This window comes from Lethenteron reissneri, chromosome 64 (assembly GCF_015708825.2).
Source record: "Lethenteron reissneri isolate LAM-NWPU_2019-01 chromosome 64, ASM1570882v1, whole genome shotgun sequence".
Lineage (NCBI taxonomy): Eukaryota > Metazoa > Chordata > Hyperoartia > Petromyzontiformes > Petromyzontidae > Lethenteron > Lethenteron reissneri.
In genome coordinates this window covers 9,996,725-10,021,139 of record NC_083842.1, presented here as the reverse complement: position 1 = coordinate 10,021,139, position 24,415 = coordinate 9,996,725, and the positions used below count along the sequence as shown (strand labels likewise).

Genomic DNA, 24,415 nt, shown 5'->3' with positions numbered 1-24,415 from the left:
GGGGGGGAAGAGCGCCTTGACAAAATAATTTGCATATCAAGAGGAATTTAGCATATTTATGGGAAATGCAGATATGCGATTAGTACTACTTGTGGAATGCGTAGGGGGTTTGGCAGGGGGTTTATTATTTTATTATTTCCATTCTACGTGAATTTACCGAAAGAACCAAGAAGATCATTTTCATTATTATTGTTGCCCCGCTTCCCCCATGGGTCATTGTCCAGGAGGGTCCTGCCAGGATTTCACAGTCGTGGCCGATGTTGCTGCTGCTTCTGCTGCTGTCTGGGGGAATCCAATTTTTCTTGTCCTTCCCCCACCGCCCCGCACCTCCGATTAGCACGGTGGGCTACGTACGGCGCGAAAGAAATTCAAAGTACACACGTACTTTGGGAAGTTTCGTCGATACCAGCTAAAGTGCACGGGAGTTTTTCTCAGTTACGTGAGGAAACCGGAGAACCCGGAGGGGGGGGGGAGGGGGGGAGAACACACACAACAACAACACACTCCACGCAGGCAGACGCCCAAGTCGAGATCTGAACCCAGGCGCTGCTTGCTGTGATGCACAAGCATCACCGGCCAATGTGGAATTTCCAGGATCCCCAAATTGGGGTGAGCAGCCGTTGGGTTTGAATGGGGGTGTTTACCCCCATTCAAACCCAACGGTAACAATCATTCTCGATTTGAAGCTTTCGTGACTGCAGGAATCCATACTCCTCCTTTGGCTCTTTCGGTAAAGTCACGTGGGTAGACAAATCATTATTTTTAGGGCTAACAATCATGTCGACTTCGGAGCAGCTCCGCACTGGCGTTCGCTCGCCCTGCCAGAGAGAGAACGAAGAGGAGGCCCCGGGGAGCCAGAGACAAGCGGGAAGGCGACCAACGCCATGAGCCTGTCCAAGCTCTGCAGTTCTCTACACGGCAGGACGCCATTGGCCAACGGACACACGTTGGACACGCGGGAGGAAATGCGCACGTTGCAAGGGGGCAACGCTCTATCCCGTGCGGACGGAACATGATGCCTTGTATAAAGGTGTCAGTTTTGTACCAGTTTAAAGGGTAAAAACCTACTACTATATTTTGCCACTGGTAAAGGAGATGTCTCATAGTGTAAATGCTTACCCCGAGCTCTCAATACTCTGATAGTGCGCTGTCTTTGAGTTGTACGCCTTTTGGCGTCAACACCAATGGAGACTGGGCTCTGAGGAAAGCTGTCTCGGGTGTGGACCAATCAACTTCAAGGACGGTGCAAATCACTACCATTATCAGAGTTGTTTCTTTTTGTTTGCATTTTGACTGCTTGTGTTGCGGTTATTGCAAACATGATGCCTTGTATAAACGTGTCAGTTTTGTACCAGTTTAAAGGGTAAAAACCTACTACTATATTTTGCCACTGGCAAGGGGAGTTTCGCAACATCCGCGCGGTGACCCACCAACCCTCGTGCCGCTGCCTCCACAGCGCTGGCGCGGAGCCCACGTGTCGCAGCGCAGCCACCGCCAGGCCGGGCAGGGGCCCGCTTATTGTCCGGCGAGGGTCGGTGGATCGCGTGCAGATCTCGCAAAGCTCCAGAACCCGCTGGGCAATGACGCGATTGGCGGCCATGACACGGCAGGACAGCGAGCGGGTTCGCGGAATTGTGCGCGGGAGCTTTGAGCGTTCGCTAGTTCCCTCCGCCAACCCCCCTCCTCCTCCACCCCCAGCCCCCTCCCCCGACCCTCCTCCCCCACCCCCAGCCCCCTCCCCCAACCATCCTCCTCCACCCCCAGCCCCCAGCCCCCTCCTCCAACCCCCTCCTCCTCTAACCCCTCCTGTCCCCCCCCTCCCCCAACCCTCCTCCTCCTCCAACCCCCTCCCCTCCTCACCCCCATTACCTTTATTCCCCCCCCACCCCTCCTCCCCACCCCCCTCCTATAGTCCCGCTCCCCCACCCCCCTTCCACCCCCCCTCCTCCTCCAACCCCACTCCTCGTCCACCCCCTCCCCTCCTCACCCCCATCACCCTTATTCCCCCCCACCCCCTCCTTCACCCCCCCTCCTCCACCTCCCCACCCCCCTCCTCTAGCCCCGCCCCCCACCCCTCCTCCTCCACGCCCACCCCGCCCCCCCCACTCCCCCCCCCACCCCCCCCCCCCGCTCCCCCCCCTTCCACCTCCCAACCCTCCTCCTCTAGCCCCGCCCCCCACCCCTGCTCCACCCCCACCCTGCTCCCCCCACTCCCCCCCCCCGCTCCCCCCCTCCACCTTCCAACCCCCCTCATCTAGCCCCGCCCCCCACCCCTCCTCCATGCCCCCTCCTCCACCCCTCCTCCTCCACCCCCACCCTGCTCCACCCCCACCCTGCTCCCCCCACTCCCCCCCCCGCTCCCCCCCTCCACCTTCCAACCCCCCTCATCTAGCCCCGCCCCCCACCCCTCCTCCATGCCCCCTCCTCCACCCCTCCTCCTCCACCCCCACCCTGCTCCACCCCCACCCTGCTCCCCCCACTCCCCCCCCCGCTCCCCCCCCCGCTCCCCCCCTCCACCTTCCAACCCCCCTCATCTAGCCCCGCCTCTCACCCCTCCTCCACCCCCACCCTGCTCCACCCCCCCACTCCCCCACCCCCCCCAACCCCCCTCCTCCACCCCCACCCTGCTCCACCCCCCCACTCCCCCACCCCCCCAACCCCCCTCTACCCCCCCACCTACACAGGGTGGGGGTTTTCTCCTCTGGGTTCTCCGGTTTCCACCCACGACGCCAAACTCTCAGTAGAAAGGAATTTGCTAAATACCCAACAAGAGGGCACGCGGCGGAGTGACGAAACAAACCCCCCCCGCCCCCCCCGAGTACCCTGCGGAGAATTTCCTGGGCAGATAACGACAACTCATCACCGGGCATGCTTAATCCACTGCTGGATCGTTTTGTGTCGTAACTTTTTTGAATCACCCTCCCACCCCCCCCTCCCCCAACTGGACAACTGTGAATAGAGCTTCATAGCTCATCGGATTTCTCACATTTCTACCGACTAAACCATTTTTATTATTTCACCGGGCAAGGCCCACTGAGTTACGTAGTTTTCGGCAGCGACCTGGCCATAAATGATAAGCTCAAGGAGAAATGCATGCATGCATGTATGATGAAATTTTTTCGCACCGTACGTAGCCAACCGTGCTAATCGGAGGTGTCGGGAAATCTCATAGCAGCCAAATACTCTCCAAACGCGTGACGTTGATTCTAAATGTGGAGGGGAAAACCGGAGGACCCGGACCCCAGTGTAAAAAAGAAATCCACGCACGCGACCACAAGGAGAGAGAGACACCGCAAACTCCAAATACACAGCAGGCGTCAGGGTCGGGATCAAACCCACGGACCTCCTGCATACCACGCGAGGAAGTCAACATCTCGACAGCCCCGTCGCTATTCTAGAGCATCGCTCGTGGTCCGTCCTCGCCGTGACGTGTCCCAAACACGCACGCTCACCCTCACGGGGCACCAGTTACTCGTGCGTGGGCGCCATTAACCCGCGCGCGCTTGGGATTTGCACCGAGAGACGGAGAGAGCGGAACAGGTGGGGGCAATTATAGGAACATGCGCAGGTTGGAGACACGTGGTTCAAACCCGTGACGTAAACGCGGGCTTGGGGCAGGCCGCGTCGTTGCCTTCGAGGAACGATGGCCGACTGTCGTGAAATGACGACAGAGCGTGCGGCGGGGGGCCGAGTAGCGGTGGAACGCCGGTGTAGATGGCACGTCCCATGGGGGAGACGGAGCGATGAAATCGGGCTCGTGAGCGACAGAGGGGGGCCCCGAGGGCGGATTATGACACCGTGGGAGAAATGTCGACGGCCGGCAGAGGCCTTCATCCAGCAGCGGATGGGCCATGGCCGATGATGACGATGATGGACGATGACGCTCGACGCCTCCATGCTTTGCGCGCAGGAATGCCGTGCTCGCGCTCTCTCGTGCCGAGACAATTCTCCCGCTTGTTTAAAAAAAAAATACTCTCCGTTTGTATAATTACAGGGACGCTGCCGCCCTGCTGCTGCTGCCACCACAATAGTCCTCGGCTTGTTGTCCCCCCCCGCCCCACCCGCACGTTCGATTAGCACGGCGAAAAAGAAGTCCCACGGACACACACAGCACGTGCGGTGCGGCGGTTAGCAGCGGCAACGATTCCATTCGACTTCCCGGCGAGGCACAATTCTCTCACCCGGCAGCGATACACACGGGGAGAGGTACCCATGTAAAGCGTGAGTACCTCTTCTCAAAACGTGTGGCCACACAGCTTGGAAGAGTAGGCCAAATACAATCGGGGGGGGGGGAGGCAGCGGCATGAGCAGTCAACTACAGGGGCTGCTCCTCTAACCCTTGTATCATTATACGAGCCGTGTTTAAAAATCAGCTCAAACCTCCTGTAAATCACGTGATTTCTGCATGGCACCGCCCCCCGCTCGCCCCGCCCACTCTGAATCCCTCCCCTCTCCCCACCGCCCCACCTGCTGTGAAAACAGACACCTCTTGCTCGCGCCTTCCTCATCTCCCTCCCGCTCTCTCTCTCCTTCTCTCATCATCGCCCTCTCATCCCTCGGCGTCTTGGCCCGGTCATTTCCTTCTCCCCCCTCCCCCCCCCTGCATCCTCCTGCAACTGCCGCTGCTCCCTCCTTCGTTCTTCCCCGCTGCTCATCTCGGAGCCGTGCACTCCACCTCCGCCACCTCCTCCCGCGTTCCTTCCCCGGGCATCTCCCATTACAGCGCGGGTTGGGCTCGCGTAACGTTGCGAATGGATCTTCTTGGTTCTTTCGGTAAAGTCACGTAGAAGGGAAATAATAAAATAATAAAAATAAAACATAATAAAATAATTCTCACGACGTTTCGGCCACAACGCAAGCAGCCGGCCTCAGGTGAAGAACAGGTCTGTCGGAAAGACAGCGTCTGACAGACCTGGTCTTCACCTGAGGACGGCTGCTTGCGTTGTGGCCGAAACGTCGTGAGAATTATTTTATTACGTTTTATTTTTATTCTTTAATGACTTCCCTTCTACGTGACTTTACCGAAAGAACCAAGAAGATGAATCCCTGCAGTCACGAACGGTGCGAATGGAGTTCAACGTACGTCTCGGCGATTTCCGTCCCGGCCTCCCGTTCCCTTCCACGCTCACCTTGCCCCCCCCCGACCCCCCTGCGCCCCCCCCCCTCTCGGCCTCCCACTCCTTTGCAGAGGTCGCAAACGGGTTTTGATTCCTTACCCGTACCCGGCCGCACCAGGGTCGCAAACGGGTACCCGTACCCGGCCGTACCCGTACCCTACCCTTACCCGGCCGGGTACGGGTAGGGTACGGGTATCGGGTACCTGATTGCGACCTCTGGGATGAAGCCATGTTGCAGGCACGGGTGGGTTGATTCTAGGAACTTGAATTGTGAGAAGAGACAAGACGTTGGGAAATGAGTGACAAACAGTTACTCACCAGTGACTCACGGTCTACCCGTACCCGGCCGCACCAGGGTCGCAAACGGGTACCCGTACCCAGCCGGGTACGGGTAGCCGGGTATAGGGTAGGGTACGGGTATCGGGTACCCGGTTGCGACCTCTGCTCCTTTGTCTGCTGCCCCTTTTGTCTCGCAACCGACTACCCAAATCATCCCCTTTGCCGAGGTGTGGTGCCACGGGTACGGAGTTTTGTCGAGCATAATTACAGTGTGCGCAGATATAGAATATCAAAGGGGGGGGGGGAATGTCTTAAGAGGGAGAGATAGGGAGGGGAGGGGAGTGGAGGGGGAGGGGGGCACGGCGGGCTTTCTGCGTCACGTATCGGCGGAATCTTTAAGAGACTCAGGCAGCTGTGATGGGAAGAATGACTTTGTGTTTTGGCAGACAGGCAGCAGCGGCAGCAGCAGCAGCAGCAGACAGCCCATTTGAGAGACTAAACAATGCCATGATCATGATCAGTGCAGCAGCATTCTGGGCGTGTTTGCGTGCGATTTGTGCGTGTCTAGGTTGGTGAGTTTGTGTGCGTGTGTGTCTACGTTTGTGTGTCGGCATGTGTGTATGTGCGCTATGGTCCGTGTGTGGGTTGGTCTCTGTGTCTGGGCGTAAATGTGTGTGTAGGTTGAATTTGTCACGTGACCTGCCAGCGGGTTTTCAACCCTTCACTTCGCATGCGAATTTGTTTGGTACGTATTTGTTGTGTTTTGTGTGCCTGCGCGCGCGCGTGCGTATGCACAAATGTGTGTCTGTGACCTCTTGTCAGCGGAGCCTTCGACGCTTCACGTTGCCTGAAAGCGCACATAGCCTGGCGCAAGTGCCGTGGTGACGAATGGCGGTTGTTGTTGTTGTTGTATGCGGGGTTCGGTTTGCGTAGTGGTGAGCACACTGCACTTCAAGCCCAGGTACCTAGGTTAGAATCCTGGCCACAGCTTACATCAGTTACGGAATATCTGAACCAGTGCTGCGGCCTCATCGTTTCAAATTGAGCCTCACATGAGTACAGCACCTCGCGTTGGGTCCTTCACAAACACCTCCTCGCGAAAGACCCAAACGCAGAAGATTCCATTGGGTTTGGCCTTCCACGAAGCTCATGGTCCACCCCGAATAGCATCCGCAAATGCCGTGGCCCATGCGGATACCTGATGCACATGAGGAAAATTAAAACCTCTCCCTGGAGCTTGCGACCGCGGTCATCCAGAACAGACCGAACGATGTGTAGCGACGCAGCGCCACGATCCACAAACACGGCGGAGACATCACGGCAGCGATACACGAATCCGCTGACTCCTGACTGACTACCTGAATGTGAAATAACACTGGTCAACACACTTTTTCTGGCATAAGGTATTCCAACGGTTTTAAGGTAATTTTGGGGTGCCGATTCCAAATCTGGCATCAGTTTTTCTCTATCGCATCAGGTGATTTTTGAGATATCAAATATTGCATTTTCAAAAAAAACTGCAGAAGAAATATATTAAATAAATGTGGATATCTGCATAAAATGATATTATAAACACACTATCCTAGAAATACACGCCGTATTTTAACACTAAAGCAGTCACTGACTCCAACAACTTGCAATCATAAGTGACGGAGTTAATTTCGGGTAAAATCTACGAAAATGGGGTATGCCGATAGCATAAAAATGAGACGTGATAGAGCAAATCTGAGATCAGATTTGGAATCGGCTCCCTGAAATTAGTCTAAAACAGCTGCAAAAGTCCAGGCCAGAAAAAAAAATGTTTTAATTTTGTTGACCAGTGTTATCGTTGTTGCTCTGCCATCTACATCAGCCATATACAGAAGAAGAAGTAGTGTAAACATTAGCACTAGGGAGACAAAGGCGGCTGGGCATAGTTTCTGTCAACACCGCCACCACCACTCCGTGCACTCTACCGTACTTAATAGGTGCTCACGAACAGCACAATGCACCGAAAGTCTCTAAGGCTACACGGGGAAGGCGGGGGGGGGGGGTGTTTTGTGTGAAGCAGTGATAACAACAGTTGTAAAAAGCCTGAATGCGGGATCTGTGTGTGGTTCGCATGGGTAGATGTGCACGTGTGTGTGGGGAGCGGTAGTGTAGCGGTTAGCGCGCTGTGCTATGAACCCGGCGACCCGGGTTCGATTCCCGCTCACGGCTAACACCAGTGACGATTATCTGAACCGGTCCTGGGCTTCCCCTAGGTCGACTCAGCCTTAAATGAGTACCCGGTGCGGTGTGTAAACATCGCCACTGGGGAGACAAAGGCAGTCGGGCGTGGTGCTGGCCACCCACCCCCTCGTTCGTGTACCGTTCCGGCCTTCATAGGTGCTCGCTAACAGCACTTGCCCCTACAGTCTGTTAAGGCTATACGGGGGATCTTTGTCTTTGTTTGTGTGGTGCAGCAGCGGTTAGCACAGTGGGCTATCATCCCGGTGACCCAGATGCGATGCCATGCCAGGGATAACTAACATGTGGCAGCTGGTGTCCCCCGTGTGTGTGCGAGCGTGCAAATTCATTCATGGTTGTGTACGTGTGAATAGCTGACGGGAGCGGTGGTGTAGCGGTTAGCGCGCTCCGCTGCGAACCCGGACACCCGGGTTCGATTCCCGCTCGCGGCCACAGCACCAGCGACGATTATCTGATTCGGTCCTGCGCCTCCCCCTAGGTCGACTCAGCCTCAAATGAGTAACCCGGTGCGGTGTGTAAACATTGCTACTGGGGACAAAAAGGCGGCCAGGTGTGGTGCTGGCCACCCACCCCCTCGTGTGCCGTTCCCGGCATTCAATAGGTGCTCGCGAACAGCACTTGCCCCAATTTCTCTACCTTTACCACCGGGCCCCCCCCACACCCCAAGTCCGTGAGTTTCTGGCTTCAGCCCCCACGGAATTACTGGTGACCCCCCCCCCCCCAATGCGGTGCCCCCCATCCGCACCATTGATTAGCACGGTTTGCTACGTACGGTGCGAAAGAAGCCCAACATTACATACACCTTCGATCTGGCAACAAAACTGACACCTTTTTTTATTATTGCCCTATATGTTGCCAGATAGAAGGGTAATAAACCAATAATCATATTTTTTACTGGCAAATGAGGTTCCCATGGTATTACATACACCGTACACCGCTACACACTATGCTACTATACACAAAACGACACTACTATATACTACACTACTAAGCACTACACTATATACCACACTACACGACTATCCGAAATTGAAAACTCATTTCTTTCCAACTGATTTTTGTGTGTTTATTTTGTTGTCCTTCCCCCGCACCTCCGATTAGTGCGGCTGGCTACGTACGGCGCGAAAGAAGATCAACGTATTGTACATATTGCCCGCGCTTTGTACCGGGCTCCTGTCAGAAGAAAAAAAAATACTAGGGGAGAGATGAGTCTCATGTGACCGGGCCCACCATGGGGCAGGGTGGAGAGAGAGTTCAGTTACAACCAATCGGAGAGTTCGGTTGGATCCGATCGGAGAGTTGCCAGTGACCCGTCGTATGAAAAACGGAGAACAGCAATGAAAGCGAATAGCAATAAAAAAATAAATGTAAAATAAAATAAATTAGAAACAAAAATGACAAAAATAAACCGTATCACGAGCAGAACCGAAAAAATTGCAAACATAAATCAACGTTAAATCAAAGCCAAAGGATTAAATTCCCTCTTGATTTGAAGCTTTCGTGACTGCAGGAATTACTCTTTGGTTCTTTCGGTAAAGTCACGTAGGTAGAAAATAAATGTAATAATAGAATACAACACAGTGCGTCTATGTTGTGTGTCTCTCGCTGTGTGTCTCTGTGTTGTCTCTCTCTGCTTGTGTCTCTCTCTGTGCGTCTCTGTGTGTGTCTCTCTCTGTGTGTCTCTCTCTGCTTGTGTTGTCTGTCTGTGTGTCTGTGTCTATTTTGTGTGTCTCTCTCTCTCTGTGTGTCTCTTTGTGTGTGTCTCTCTCTGTGTGTGTCTCTCTCTGCTTGTGTGTCTGTCTGTGTCCCCGTGTCTGTGTTTTGTCTCTCTCTCGAATTTAGCATTCTTTGGAAGAACGTAATCAACCACGTAAGGTGCTGACTGTTGTGTTAGCCGACTCTCTGTGTTGGATTGCATTGTATTTCAAAGTTCACTACGTTTGTTTTCTACCTGATGACGATTGCCTGTGTTGCAATCGAAACGTCGTATCAAATTCCCTGCAGCGCACAAATCGGCTCGGGCAGACTTACCCTCCAGATTGATCACAGGACAAAGTATGAAACTAAGCTACAGACACATTCAACGTTCAACAGAGAGAGAGGGTCACTGTTGTTCTAATATGCAAAGCAAAACAAAGGTATAGTTGCATGTGTGTGCGTGTAATGAACGGTGGCGCAGTGGTGAGCGCACTGCGCTACATAACCCGACGACCCGAGTTCGATTCCCGCTCACGGCCAATACCAGTGACAATTATCTGAACCTGCGCTGGGCATCCTCTAGGTCGCCTCAACCGTAACCGAGTACCTGGTGTGATGTGTAAACATCGCCACTTGGGAGACAAATGCGGCTGGGAGTTGGCCACCCATCCTCTCGTGTGCCTTCATAGGTGCTCGCAAACGGCACTTTCCCCAATGTCCATCAAAGGCTATATGGGGGGAATATTTGTCTTTGCAACGTGCGTGCCAGTCTTCTCAGACACAAATGATAGCTGCCTCTCATTTCGCTTAAGAATAAATGGGCTTTCGGTAAAGTCACATAGAAGGGAAATAATAAAATAATATAAAACAATAAAAATTCTCACGACGTTTCGACTGCAACACAAGCAATCATCAGCTGTGAAATCCACAGCAAGAAAATTAAAAAAAATTGAAAGAATAATAACGATGCCAATTAGTTATCCGGACGGAGAACAAAAAAGGCCCCATTAACGAGTCTCACAACTTATTCTTCGTGATGTTTGACCAACTGCATTGATGAGCGAGCGGGACAACGTCAAGGGCTTTTCGATTTCCTTCTCTGCGCTCGCTCGCGGCCTCTGACGTATATATATAAAGGGTGCTTCAAAAAATGTTCTTAACACTTCTGAGAAATCTGCAACAGATTCCACGAGAAATGTTGTGCCTCCGGGCTCTGGAGACCACCTGGAGTAGAAGATTCCAGGCGTGCGTTGACAATGATGGCGAACAAGTGGAGACGCTTGGGACTTTTTGGAAGCTATTAACAATTACATTTGTTATCATTTCGATTTAAAGCTTTCGTGACTGCAGGGATTCATCTTCTTGGTTCTTTTGGTAAAGTCACGTAGTTTTTTTCAACCAGAACTGTTTGGTTTGATCAATTAATGCGGTTGAATCAGAAATGATTTTGTTGGTTTTAATGACGAGGCTGTTGGTGGGGTCTCTTTATATTTTTGTATAGCTGCCATCGTTGAGTAGTTCTTGAATTTTGTTGTTGTATTCTATTTTGTCCATGATGCCTTTCTCGGCTGAGAGGATGACAATGTCATCCCTATTTTTTAATTGAGCTAATTCAAAACGCTCATCTTTGCTGATGTTGCTAGCTGACATCTTAGCGTTTTTGAGGGTTGCAGCGATTTCAGATCTTGCTACGTCTGCAGCGATGTGACTCAAGCCCTTGAGAGCTACATCTACTCGAGCAATTATATCATTAACTGGTATGTGTCTAGGTGTGACTGCAAAGTGACTTTACCGAAAGAACCAAGAAGATTTGTTATCATGTTACTGTGCATTATCCGTTCGTTTTGCCATTAAAAACGATCGTCCCATAAAAGTGTTAACGTTTTTTTTGGGTAGCACCCTGTGCGCATATATCGCTCCGCCGATGGATGAGGGCCTCGCCAGGGTTCGTAGGTCAAATTTGGCTGGACCTCACCACCCGCCGGTCAGTGCCTGCTCAGTGAAGGCTGGTGGGCGACCAAAAGTCGTGGGAGCACAGAAGTGCAGTACAGCACGACGGGTCGTCTCGCACCGCAGCCTACGGCACCCGACGCGTGCACGGCGCAGTGACTGCCCATCCGGGCGCTGTCCAGGCTCAACTCTGCTTAGCTTCCGAGAAAATTGAACGTCTCAATTACGTCGATCGGTCAAAAATCGTCTCGGCATATTTCCTTTTTTTATTTTCCTCTAATTCATTTCCTCTCACCTTGCGGCTCTCTCCTCCCAATGGTAACTGCACTTCACTCTCTCGCTCGCTCTCTTTCTCGCACAAGTGCCGCCTGCCCGCCTGCCTGCATGCCCGGCTTTCACTCACCCACTCGCTCGCTCTTTCACTCTCCCACCTCCTTCATCTCTCTCCAGCTTCTCTCCCTCTCTCTCTGCTCTCCATCGCTCTGCCTCTCCAGAGCATTTCACTAATGAATGTTGGGGAGCGAAGCGCGGCAGGAATACCAAGTAGATATTTTCAAAGGTGGCGGGGGGGGGGGGAATCTTCAGCGGTGCTCATTACAGAGGCAAACGCACACTCTCGCTTGTGCGCTCCGCGCGTGCGTTCACAATTGACTGCCACATTCATTCATTCGTTCTGCCATTCACTCATTCACCGCTCCGTTTGCCAATTATTGGCACGCCGCCGATTGGCCAAGTTGGCCGTGATGTCGCTGCGGCTAAAATATAATCAATCAATACAGATTAGAAATAATGATGACGTTTGCTGGGCGAACGTATAGGCAATTACTGCACAGTATTGCTGCACGTTGAGGTGTCAGTGTGCAGCCTCAATACTAATGCCCAGGCTCAACGCTGACCCACAGCCTCAACACCGACACACAGCCTCAACACCGATCCACAGTCTCAACACCGACCCACAGTCTCAACACCGACACACAGCCTCAACACCGACCCACAGCCTCAACACCGACACACAGCCTCAACACCGACCCACAGCCTCAACACCGACCCACAGTCTCAACACCGACACACAGCCTCAACACCGACACACAGCCTCAACACCGACACACAGCCTCAACACCGACCCACAGTCTCAACACCGACACACAGCCTCAACACCGACCCACAGCCTCAACACCGACACACAGTCTCAACACCGACACACAGTCTCAACACCGACCCACAGTCTCAACACCGACCCGCAGCCTCAACACCGACACACAGCCTCAACACCGACACACAGCCTCAACACCGACACACAGCCTCAACACCGACACACAGCCTCAACACCGACCCACAGTCTCAACACCGACACACAGCCTCAACACCGACCCACAGTCTCAACACCGACACACAGCCTCAACACCGACCCACAGCCTCAACACCGACACACAGCCTCAACACCGACCCACAGTCTCAACACCGACACACAGCTTCAACACCGACCCACAGCCTCAACACCGACACACAGCCTCAACACCGACACACAGCCTCAACACCGACACACAGCCTCAACACCGACCCACAGCCTCAACACCGACACACAGCCTCAACACCGACCCACAGTCTCAACACCGACACACAGCCTCAACACCGACCCACAGTCTCAACACCGACACACAGCCTCAACACCGACCCACAGCCTCAACACCGACACACAGCCTCAACACCGACACACAGCCTCAACACCGACACACAGCCTCAACACCGACACGCAGCCTCAACACCGACCCGCAGCCTCAACACCGACCCACAGTCTCAACACCGACCCACAGTCTCAACACCGACCCACAGCCTCAACACCAACACGCAGCCTCAACACCGACCCGCAGCCTCAACACCGACCCGCAGCCTCAACACCGACCCACAGTCTCAACACCGACCCACAGCCTCAACACCGACACACAGCCTCAACACCGTCCCACAGTCTCAATACCGACCCACAGCCTCAACACCGACACACAGCCTCAACATCGACCCACAGTCTCAACACCGACCCACAGTCTCAACACCGACCCACAGTCTCAACACCGACCCACAGTCTCAACACCGACCCACAGTCTCAACACCGACCCACAGTCTCAACACCGACCCACAGTCTCAACACCGACACACAGTCTCAACACCGACACACAGTCTCAACACCGACCCACAGCCTCAACACCGTCCCACAGCCTCAACACCGTCCCACAGTCTCAACACCGACCCACAGTCTCAACACCGACACACAGTCTCAACACCGACCCACAGCCTCAACACCGTCCCACAGTCTCAACACCGTCCCACAGTCTCAACACCGACCCACAGCCTCAACACCGACACACAGTCTCAACACCGACCCACAGCCTCAACACCGACCCACAGTCTCAACACCGACCCACAGTCTCAACACCGACCCACAGTCTCAACACCGTCCCACAGTCTCAACACCGACCCACAGCCTCAACACCGTCCCACAGCCTCAACACCGACCCACAGTCTCAACACCGACCCACAGTCTCAACACCGACACACAGTCTCAACACCGTCCCACAGTCTCAACACCGACACACAGTCTCAACACCGACCCACAGCCTCAACACCGACACACAGTCTCAACACCGACCCACAGTCTCAACACCGACCCACAGTCTCAACACCGTCCCACAGTCTCAACACCGACCCACAGCCTCAACACCGTCCCACAGTCTCAACACCGACCCACAGTCTCAACACCGACCCACAGTCTCAACACCGACACACAGTCTCAACACCGACCCACAGCCTCAACACCGTCCCACAGTCTCAACACCGACCCACAGTCTCAACACCGTCCCACAGTCTCAACACCGACACACAGTCTCAACACCGACCCACAGCCTCAACACCGTCCCACAGTCTCAACACCGACCCACAGTCTCAACACCGACCCACAGTCTCAACACCGACACACAGTCTCAACACCGACCCACAGTCTCAACACCGACCCACAGTCTCAACACCGACCCACAGTCTCAACACCGACCCACAGTCTCAACACCGACCCACAGTCTCAACACCGACACACAGTCTCAACACCGACACACAGTCTCAACACCGACCCACAGTCTCAACACCGTCACACAGTCTCAACACCGACCCACAGTCTCAACACCGACCCACAGTCTCAACACCGACCCACAGTCTCAACACCGACCCGCAGCCTCAACACCGACACGCAGCCTCAACACCGACCCGCAGCCTCAACACCGACCCGCAGCCTCAACACCGACCCACAGTCTCAACACCGACCCGCAGCCTCAACACCGACCCGCAGCCTCAACACCGACCCACAGTCTCAACACCGACCCACAGCCTCAACACCGTCACACAGCCTCAACATCGACCCACAGCCTCAACACCGACCCACAGTCTCAACACCGACCCACAGTCTCAACACCGACCCACAGTCTCAACACCGACCCACAGCCTCAACACCGACCCACAGCCTCAACACCGACCCACAGCCTCAACACCGACCCACAGCCTCAACACCGTCCCACAGTCTCAACACCGTCCCACAGTCTCAACACCGACCCACAGTCTCAACACCGACCCACAGTCTCAACACCGACCCACAGTCTCAACACCGACCCACAGTCTCAACACCGACCCACAGTCTCAACACCGACCCACAGCCTCAACACCGACCCACAGCCTCAACACCGTCCCACAGTCTCAACACCGTCCCACAGTCTCAACACCGACCCACAGTCTCAACACCGACCCACAGTCTCAACACCGACACACAGCCTCAACACCGTCCCACAGTCTCAACACCGTCCCACAGTCTCAACACCGACCCACAGTCTCAACACCGTCCCACAGTCTCAACACCGACCCACAGTCTCAACACCGACACACAGCCTCAACACCGACCCGCAGCCTCAACACCGACCCGCAGCCTCAACACCGACCCACAGTCTCAACACCGACCCACAGCCTCAACACCGACCCGCAGCCTCAACACCGACCCACAGTCTCAACACCGACCCACAGCCTCAACACCGACACACAGCCTCAACACCGTCCCACAGTCTCAATACCGACCCACAGCCTCAACACCGACACACAGCCTCAACATCGACCCACGGCCTCAACACCGACCCACAGTCTCAACACCGACCCACAGTCTCAACACCGACACACAGCCTCAACACCGACCCACAGTCTCAACACCGACACACAGCCTCAACACTGACACACAGCCTCAACACCGACACACAGCCTCAACACCGACACACAGCCTCAACACCGACACACAGCCTCAACACCGACCCACAGTCTCAACACCGACACACAGCCTCAACACTGACACACAGCCTCAACACCGACCCACAGTCTCAACACCGTCACACAGTCTCAACACCGACACACAGTCTCAACACCGACCCACAGCCTCAACACCGACCCACAGTCTCAACACCGTCACACAGTCTCAACACCGACCCACAGTCTCAACACCGTCACACAGTCTCAACACCGACCCACAGTCTCCTGAAAGATATCCCTGAATAGTAATCTCGGCTAGAAAATAGGCACCATCATCAATATTGGCGTTATTATGAACATGAATAAGTTAAAGCTGTTGCGTTGCGTTTGCCGTTCATTTCGTTCCAGTGATCTTCGCGGACTGCGCCCCCCCGTCAGGTTATTGCAATCAGGTTCACAGCAACGTGAAGACGATCTTTGCCTGCGGCCTTTATCCCATCAGCGGTTCTCTCGCGTGAGTCATCGGCGCCCCAATTTGCCGAGGTTTCGCTCCGGGTAAATAATTGCCGCAGGCGCTACCCCCGCGTGGGTTTTCGCCACGATTGTGCTGCGCCGCTCTTGTGGAATGTTATATTTTTGTTGTTTGTTGTTGCAACTTTCTGACCCGACCCGATCGGGACATCTGTGGGAAACAGAGCGTCAAAGCTCGTAAACATTTATCCAGGACAAATGAAGATTCTGATTCAGATTTTTACTACGCTCGTGTACCCAGGAAAGCCTCGCTGGGTCTCAACACTCTTTTTCAGGAGCGTCCTGCCAAGTTCGCACAGTTGGGGGGGGGGAGCGATGTCACCATTTGTGAACTCCATTGAGTAGTTTGTGGGTAATTTTTCAAATGAAACAAATTTTTACATTTTATTTTACCAGGTAAGGCCCACCTAGATATTTCTATAGCGGCAACAACCCGAAAACACATCGGGGAATAGTTATTACTACCGCCATCGTCCTCGTCGCTAGAATAATAATAACAATGCTACTGCTAAACCCCAGGACAGAGGGCCATTTGAACATTTTTCAGTGGGGTTAAACGGGAGAGATGTGCGCCGACCAGCATTGACCAGAGTGGTGAAGTATGGTGAAACAATCCCCATGACCGACACGATCATAGGAGGCCTTCATTCACTCTAACATTCAGTCACGAGACAAATAACTGAGAATAATAATTGTATATTACCTAACAGGTGATGTTCCCTAAATGCACTTTGAAATAATAATAATAATAACCATAATGAGACCTCCTTTACCAGTGGCAAAATATAATAGTAGGTTTTTATCCTTTCAACTGGGGCAATAACCGCAACACAAGCAGTTCTTCACCTGAGGACGGCTGCTTGCGTTGTGGCCGAAACGTCGTGAGAATTATTTTATTATGTTTTTATTATTTTATTACTTCCCTTCTATGTGACTTTACCGAAAGAACCAAGAAGAGCCAAAATGCAATTTTACTGCTTGTGTTGTGGTTATTGCAAACATGATCCCTTGTATAAAGGTGTCAGTTTTGTACCAGTTGAAAGGGTAAAAACCTACTATAACAACCATAACGTTACATTTTACCTTGGGAGGCCCCAGCGAGTCTCAGAATTCCTTTTCAGGATGTGGCCACTGTCACATCGGGACGCCTGGCCAATTCCAACAGTCAATGTGTGGCTTCTTGCGGCAGAGAAACCGAAGGAACCCGGGGAAAACGCACCGCACGCACACGGTGGGAGGGGAGTGTGGCGCTGACATCCAAAGCTCCCTTGCAGAGCGATGACGCGCCATGTGCTCCCATCTCCTGGACACGTCGTGGGCCAGGCTCAAGCCTACATAGGACACCAGCTGTACCCCGAGCAGTCGCCCAATTCAAAGTGCCAACCAGGATCAACCCTGCCTGGCAACTCTCAATTCAGAATGTTCACAGCGCAGCGAGTGCGCCAAGCCCGCTGGCCACTGTGTCTTCCACCGTTACTTTACAATTAAGACATTAACTCTCTGGGCATTATTTAAGTTTGGAAGGGGGAGGGTTGGGGGGGGAAAGAAAACAACGCAAATCTACTTAATCGCAGCCTCAGAAGCCGTGAAACCGGCCACCAAATCCCTAATCCGCTCTCCCGAGTCAAAGGTTAGAGTTCGCCTGACCCTCAGTGTCTTAACCTCAACCCTGGGTAGGCTCATTTGCATGTTAATTGAAATGCAAGCTGCCAAGCCCGGCAGTTAAGAGGGGAGCCTCTGCAGTCTTGGCTCTGAAAATTTGGGTCGTCGCGATACGGAGGCGCACGACGATTTATCGTGCGGCGCGAGACGCAGGGCGCGCGATCGCCGTACGGTCCGCGTCGCAGAAACATGGCCGAGCGGCGCGAACTTTGATTTTTTTTTCTCATCCGAAATATTTCCTCGTCCGACATGTCGACAGTATCCCGAAGCGATGGTGGATAGCTGTAGGAGCTAGGAGGTCGGTGGGTGGGTGGGTGGAGAAGAAACCGCAAGAGCACCTTTGAAGGACTTCTCACCGCAGGATAAATGAAAAGATGCATCAACGATGTAGCAAGGGGAAGACCTGAAAGCCAGATGCATATTTATGCTGAACTTCTTCCGAACCGTACGTAGCCAACCGTGATAATCGGAGGTGCGGGGGAAGGACAAAAAAATTAACCCGTAAAAACAAAGTTTTTCACTATAAATCCTTTATATGCGTGTTCAATGGGCCACAACCCAGCCCACATTGGTCTTTGAAACGGGCGGCTAGAGTCCTCTCATCCTCTGGCTTGAGATGGCTGCCACCTATGGGTCAGATGATTGCCTGCCATCATTAAGCAATTGGTAATTAAATAAAAACATTTTTTACCTAAAAAGTGTAAAATTTTGGAAAAAAATTCTCACGAAAATTAATTGTCACGCACAACGAGTCTGTGTGCAAAGTCAGCTCGATTGGATCACGGGAAGTGGGTTGAAAAACGACCGAAAGATTTGCACGGTCGTAAGCGCGCAAGCAAGCAAGCAAGTGAACTTAATATAAAGGATTTTAAAATGCGGGGGAAGAAGAATAGACGGTGGTGGTGGAGCTGAGTGGACTCGCCGATGACTGGCACCATCGGTGTCAAGATCGGCCTCTGTGGAGGAAGCTCGTGAAGGACGCTGCTCCTGGGCAGTTGGAGACAGTCGCCCTCCAGCTCACAACAACGAGCGGAGAGCGCCAGGTGGTGAAAACACGGCAAGTTGGCATAGTAGGGGGGCACAGCTGGTGCATCTACCAGTGATCTCAGACAGCCAACCCATGGCAAGTGTCTGTCCCGTGACCTCCTGCCAGCGGTCGTTCCGACACTTCACGTGGCCTTAAAGTGCACACATCCTGGCACATGCGCCGTGGTGACGCCACCGCCGCTTAGTGGCGAATGGCGGTTGTTGTTGTTGTTGTTGGTGGTGCTGGTGGTTCTGATGAAACGGTAAGACCAGTGGTGCTTGGAGGTCGGGTATGGATGGTACAGCAGCAGCAGCAGCTGTAGGATCCGGCAGACAAGAAGGAAATGATGGCTAGGTGTTTGCCGGCAATCAGTTGCGCCGGCATGGGTTGACCCGTTGACTTTGTTTATCATTGTAAGTGACTGCCGTTAATCAAGTCGGCTTTGGCAATGTTAAATCAATTCTAACCCATTCCACTCATTCAATTCTCATTACACTCACTCGTTAATTAATTCATTTTAACAATTCATTCATCCTTTACTTAATTTGCAGCCTCCTCCCACTTCCTCCTCCTACACCACCAGCCAATTCACTTACACGAGCTCGTTCACTAATTTACCCGGTGGCTCATTAGATAAGTAGATGAGGTTTCCCCCCATCCCCCCCCACCCCGCTCCCACATCCTAAAATTGATTGTGTTTGTATTCATCGTGGGTTCAAAACTTATCCTGAAATGATGTACTCACGGCGACGCCAAAACTCCTGGCCAGCCTCGTTAAACGTCTTAATATCTCCAATTATAACTCCAGCCGCGCCGGTGTTGTTCACTTCATTACCCGAAGATCATTTCCGATGGCAACTCTCGCAGCGAGAGGTATCGCCGTCGCGCCGTGGGCGTTTTTTTTTTTGTCGCCCGACAGTCGAAACCGACGTTTTAATCCCCACGGCGGCAATTTTTGGTAAATCAAGAAAAAGTTTGAATTTTACGGGTTTTTTTTTTCTTCCCGATTGTGTTCGTTAGCAATTTCGTAAACCGGGCTGAGTCAATCGACAACACGGTTGAAAAAAATTCCTCGGGGGGGGGAAACAGCCCGAAAGCCACGTTCGAACTCGATGCCTCAAGCCTGCAACGTTGGCAACCAAGCCGCCTCCAAAGAAATAAATAGCCGGATGTGGCCGGCTGGCTCAGAGGTCAAAGAGCGCGGAGTTTGGCACGGTCGAGAAATTCTGGCCAAATAATGTATCTGGTGGCAATGCTGCGGTGGTAGCAGCAGCAGCTGCGTTGGCAGTTGTGCAAAATCACAAGTGACTAATGACTCGCGTGCGTAACAAAAATATTTCTACCCCGACTGAAAAGGAATAGGCATGCAATAGGGGCTACACGTTTCCGGGGGGAAACGGCCCTCCTTCGTAGCAGCACGTGAGGCCGTAGTTGTCGTATGAGTCTATCTGGCGATGCACGTTTAATAATTATTGAAGGCTTTGTCCGTTACTCAATGGCTACTGATAGGTAACTATTCACGTGCCAATTCGAAATTGTTCACCAGGAAGCATTCATTAAATTTAACGAGCAGACCCCGCACGCCCTTTGGACGTGACCGGCCGTCCAGACGTCCAGACGTCCGTCCGTCCGTCCCTCCCTCGAGAGAGCCAGTCACAGCAAGCCAAACTTTTTTCGAATGTAGTACGAGATGACAGCGTGACAGCGTCTCCCGCGCGAAACAAACATCCGGGGTGGACAATGGGGGGGTGGGAGGTTTGACGTCAGCGCAACCGAAGGACCCGGCTCAACCCTGCGGGGAATGCAGGTGACATCATCACATTGGCACCGCGCACGCAGACTCCAGGCAGGAATCTAGCCAGCGAAACTTAAAAAAATTATATATATAATATAGCACGATGCTCATCATGCCCCATGGTGTAAAAGTGGAGTATCTCCAACTCTGATCCACCATCTCTGGCATCTCTATTTATGTACCATATAGATAACGACGTTGCCCAAACTGTCACCTGTTATATAGAAATATTTTTTTTTACTTTTAAGGCCACAGTGACAAATGTGCCGAGCTCGAATCCAGGCAGCTCGCCTGTGAAATAACGGGGCCACATCCAGGAAGCTGAGAGCCTCTACCCGTTCACCAACGACTGCACAAAAAACGACCCGTTACACTACATTTGGTTCCGCACTAAATTTGTGTCTGAGAATCAAATGTCGGCATGACCGCCTATGCGACGAACTTTACTTCCCCTCTACAGTAGCGGGGGACCAGGGGTCACTGGGAAGGGATCTCAGACGTAGCTTGTTTTATAACACGCTCTGCGAGTGATCCAAATGGATGTTTCGTATCATAACAAGACGCCAGGGTGGCGAGATGTTAACTACCTCGCCTGGTATACAGGAGGTCGTGGGTTCGATCCCGGCCCATGACGACGCCTGCTGCTGTGTATTTGGAGTTTGCGGTGTCTCTCTCATCATCATCACAGTTGCGAGATGTTAACTACCTTGCCTGGTATACAGGAGGTCGTGGGTTCGATCACGAACCTGACGCCTGCTGTATATTTGGAGTTTGCCCGTCTCTCTCCCCGTGGTTCCATATTTTCCCCTCCACATTTACGAACACGTATGAATTTCCACACGACGATAAGCCGCAAAGTTGGGGGGCTATCATTTGTGGCCAAGTCGCTGCTGAGAAAGATCGACATAGCGCCAGTGGGCCTCAACTGGTAAAACAAAACGAGATGGTTAAGAGTGAGAACGGACCTCAGAGGCAACTCTGCGATATCCGCTTCCACGGCCTGCTCTCCAACACGAGCAAGGGTTCTGAAAAAGGGGCTCTGTACATATACAAGCTCAGCGAAGGCCTTACCTGCTAAAATAGAAAGACAATTAAACTGCCCCGTGAGGGATCCCATTGGATGCTTCGTAGCATAACACGGCGATGGAATGCACAATCGAGATCAACTTGGGGTCGGGAAACAACATTGAATTTCTTTTACATATACACGCATACACGCAAAGATATAAAAAAATGTTAACAACTTTTCACCGATGCGGGCAACGGTTTGGCACTTTGGCGGCGAACTTTGTCTTCCGCAGATCAGCGCGCTCGTCATCAGCGTGCCGCGCCCTCGGCGGGGAGTCGACAGTTCAATTCTCAAACGCAGCTCGGCGATAATTAATTTCCTTCGAAACGTCAGCGCTGCCTCTGGGCGGCACAAACGAGTGGCGGTGGAGGGTCGCCGGCGGCTCCGAATTTCCGCCGTTCCCGTTGCAGCGGGGGGCGTGGTGGGGAGGGGGGTAAGTTGTGTGTGTCCACAAGATGATCATTCCATCATTGGAACCTCATTTGCCTGAAAAAATTATAATTGATTTTTTACCCTTCTATCTGGCAACAAAACTGACACCTTTTTGCAAGGAGTCATGTTTGCACAGACCACAATACCTGCAGTCATAATGCAAACAAAACACACAACTCTGATAATGTATGCACTGTCCTTGAAGTTGATTGGTCCAGACCCGAGACAGCTTTCCTTAGAGCCTAGTCTCACATGGTGTTGGACCAGATGACGCCAAAAGGCGCACAACTCAAAGACAATGTTTGTTTGCATTATGACTGCAGGTATTGTGGTCTATGCAAACATGACTCCTTGTAATGAGATGATCACTGTTAATTTTTTTTTTACTTTTCTATATGAGCATGGCAGCCGTAGGAACGGGGGAAACACTAAATCAGAAATCTTTATTTTAAGAGTGGAGGAATCTGGTGAGCTGTGAAGCTATTTCTTCACGGGTGTCCACAGCTAGGGGCACGGGGTCAGAGAGTTGCAACAACAACAATACAAAAAAAACGATGGGAGTGCAAAGTTAAGGTAAGGTAAGCAAGTCACAAAAAATAAATACAGATCTAAAGCATATGAGTGCAAATTGCTGGAGTATATCAATTCCTGCCGATTTTTCAACAATAAATGCAAGCTTGGGCAAAGCAGTAAAACATCAACAACAGTCCCAGACCACAGGAAGACAGAGGCCCTCAATAAAATTGCTATTTAAAATGTAACTACCGATACATGCGCATCTGAAAGCATGTGATGCAGTGAATATCACATTTTCTTGCTGTGTTTTTCACACCTGATGATGAGTGCTTGTGTTGCAGTCGAAACGTCATGAGAATTGCATTGTTTTATATTTTTATTATTTTATTGTTTCCCTCCGACGTGGCTTTACCGAAAGAGCCAAGAATATGAATCTTCGATGCAGTGACCGTCTTTGTTTTGGTTAAGATAATCGTCACCGGTGTTGGCCCGTGAGCGGGAATCGAACTCGGGTCGCCGGGTTTGGAGCGCTAACCGCTACACCACCGCTCCCCACCACCTCTAAGGCCCAACATCTGGTCTCAGGGTCTCTCCTCTCCCCCTTGCTCACCGGACTCTTTGCGAGCAAATTCCAATACATTTCAGCCGTAGTCGGAAAGTGCAAAAATGTAAATCTAAAACATCCCCCAAACCCCTCTTTGCTGTGCTGCCACACCGCATGCCCAGCGGCTCAGCAGTCTCACATCGCCAAATTATCTCACGCCCTCCTCTCTCTGTCTCGCTCTTAAACGCGAGACATCAACGGGAAGCCTCCGGGCAGGCGACACGAGCCGCACGTCCCGGATGCTGTAATTGCAACACTAAGGATTAAACGTGGACCTATGGGGCAACAGGGAAAATAAATTACATCCTTTTGTACGTATCACAGCGATTTCGACTTTCAACGCGCCGCCACCGCCGCACAGATTCCCTCCTCGGTCTCGGGCAGAGAAAGCGGATGACCCGGTGGACAGACGAGGAACCAAATTCTATCCAAAGCTCTGGGCTCCTCTATCGGACCAATTAAGGTGTTATTGGCCGATTGACCCTTTCCCGTTCTGAGATGAATGCGAGATGCAGGCTGGGTGTCCCGTTCACCGCCGAATCTCGGCAAACGCAAGCGGGTCAGTGTTAATTTTATTTAGAGAGGCGTAGCGCCGTTGTTTTTAAAGACGCTCTACGATAAGCTGGCGCCAGACTGTGCCAGGCGCCCTCCCGCATGGCCTTGTGGGTGACCCGGCACCAACAAAGTTACTTGCGATGACATACGTACACGTACGTACGTACGCGTACATCCTCAGTTTTGCTTGTGTGTAGCCACCAATATTACTGATGCGATGGACTACTAGAAATCAGTGGGAGCCAATGGGTTAAGTAAAAAAGAAATACTACTTTATATTTTTTATGTGGAGGGACAGATACGGGAAGGGAGGCGTTATGATTATATATACACACAGCGCACACAAAGATGCCTGATAAAAGGTCGTAATCGAAAGCAAAGGGCATTTTTTGAACCACGTTGAGGCGGCGTTCGCGTGATTCGTGTTACGATGAAGCCCGCGTGTGTACGGCGCGGGCTGGGTATGAATTTGTAAATGGGAGCCAATATTTTTTTTATTTTATTTTGCACGGCAGTGAACGCCGCTGGAAGTAAAGCCATTAACCTTTTTGAAGAGCCTACTTTTGAAAACAATTTCCTTTCCGTTATATATATATTTTTATTTTCATCTTAATTAGTTCATTATTAAGGCAGTGGTTCTTTGCGGTTTAAATTCAATGCGTCTAGTCGTTTTATTTTTTTT

At 52.3% G+C, this 24,415-nt stretch overlaps 1 protein-coding gene across 1 annotated transcript in view; it reads right to left on the bottom strand.

The window, feature by feature from the left end:
• Nucleotides 1-24,415, bottom strand: part of LOC133359199 (adhesion G protein-coupled receptor L2-like) — a 203,544-nt gene that overhangs the window by 85,308 nt on the left and 93,821 nt on the right.